Source organism: Hevea brasiliensis, chromosome 4, assembly GCF_030052815.1.
Source record: "Hevea brasiliensis isolate MT/VB/25A 57/8 chromosome 4, ASM3005281v1, whole genome shotgun sequence".
NCBI classification, from domain to species: Eukaryota; Viridiplantae; Streptophyta; class Magnoliopsida; order Malpighiales; family Euphorbiaceae; genus Hevea; species Hevea brasiliensis.
In genome coordinates, this window is record NC_079496.1 from 5,102,981 (window position 1) to 5,104,769 (window position 1,789).

Genomic DNA, 1,789 nt, shown 5'->3' on the forward strand with positions numbered 1-1,789 from the left:
CCTCATGATGGACCTCACATGTCTACTAACTCTATTTCACATTTACGTGTACTCCACGAAAATCAAGACACTAAGCGAGGTAATCTTATATTTCGAGGTATAACGTAGAATCTAGAAACAAAGAATTACAGAAAAGACGAAACAGAATCCTATACTCCGCATGTGACTCTAGTAGACTCTTCCCAACACTTAGATAATTTTTCCTATGAATCGGAGCCTAAGCTCGATACCACATTTATCACGACCCAACCTATGGGCCGGACCAAGACTAGGACTGGGCCACCTAAAGCCCCGAGGCCCGTAGTAAGCCTAACTGCTCATTAACCCAACTCTAAGGCCCATTGGGCCCAAATTAAGAAAACAAACGGACAGAGTCCGGCCATAAAATGGACTTTCCAACGGGAGTTTTCGACTCACCCGACTGTAAACACAATAAACCATCCATTGGGAGCTCGGCTCACCCTCCACATACTCATCAACATAATAATAAATGGGAGCTCACTCCTCATCCAATCCATCAAAGCAGACTTAAAATATTAAGTTTACAGTCCAACATGAATATAATATTACGACAAATTCAAATAATTATCGCTAACACATGCGGAAATTCTAGGAGTAAATAAAATTACACAATATCGATAAACAACTGCGAAGTATAAAGCAGTTAACCTGAATAAATATCCTCCTGTGGCCTGTAAAAATTTTTGAACAGGAGTGAGCGTTCGACTCAGAGAGTAAAATATCAATCTTAACTATAATCTCTATAACTATCTGAACTAATGCACCCTGTAGAGTGAAATGCAACATAAACAATAAATTCACATCATAGCATCAAAAAGGTAATTTGGAGCACTCACACACCCTGTAGTATCAATCATAACATATGGGAGCTGATCCCCTATACAGCTCTATTAAATACAACATGGTGCCACCGAATTACTCAAGCTCGGACTTCCACTTAATAACCAAATCGAGGGTCCCAGCGAATTACTCAAGCCGTGACTACCCCTCGAAGGATCGGGTCCCAGCGAATTACTCAAGCCGTGACTACCCCGTCCTATCCATAGTCCACACCACATCACACGCACGCCAACGCACGCACACAGCTCCAAATTACCACAACAACATCCATGGCACATCAACAGTTATGAATGCAACATAAATCGTGCCTAGAGTTTAACTACATAAATATATGCATATAAGTGATGCATGGGCATGCTTGAACATATAATAATATCGAAATTACAATTAAAATTAATATTCTACTCACAGACTTGACGATGGTCACCGAGGCGGCGGAGGAAGAAGGCTATCGGCTCACACGACAATTATATTACAATTATTTAATACAATCGACTCAATACAAACAAAGAAAAGACCAATTACGCCCTAAGTCGTGCGAAAATCCGGCAGAGTCTCCCCTATACCTAGGACCTACTCAACCTGCAAAAGGGCTAAAAACGCACTTCTATACTCACAATCCATACATCAACAGTTCAATCATATCACACAGCCCCTCCTGGGCCCATCAAATCAATCATCCATCACAATATGCAAAATTTCAATTTAGTCCTTATTATTGATCATTTTTGCAAAAACTGCCCAAACAAGCTCTAAAAATTATAAAACTGTGCCCCGCGGTCCTTAGCAATATTACTAAGCTATTGCAAAAAGAATCGTAATTTTCTAAGCTACCACGAATATTTTATGGATTTTTAATCCTATTTAAGCACTAGAAAATTATGAAAAAGCAAGGTTCGGGTTTACCTTTGCCGATTCCGACTTCGGG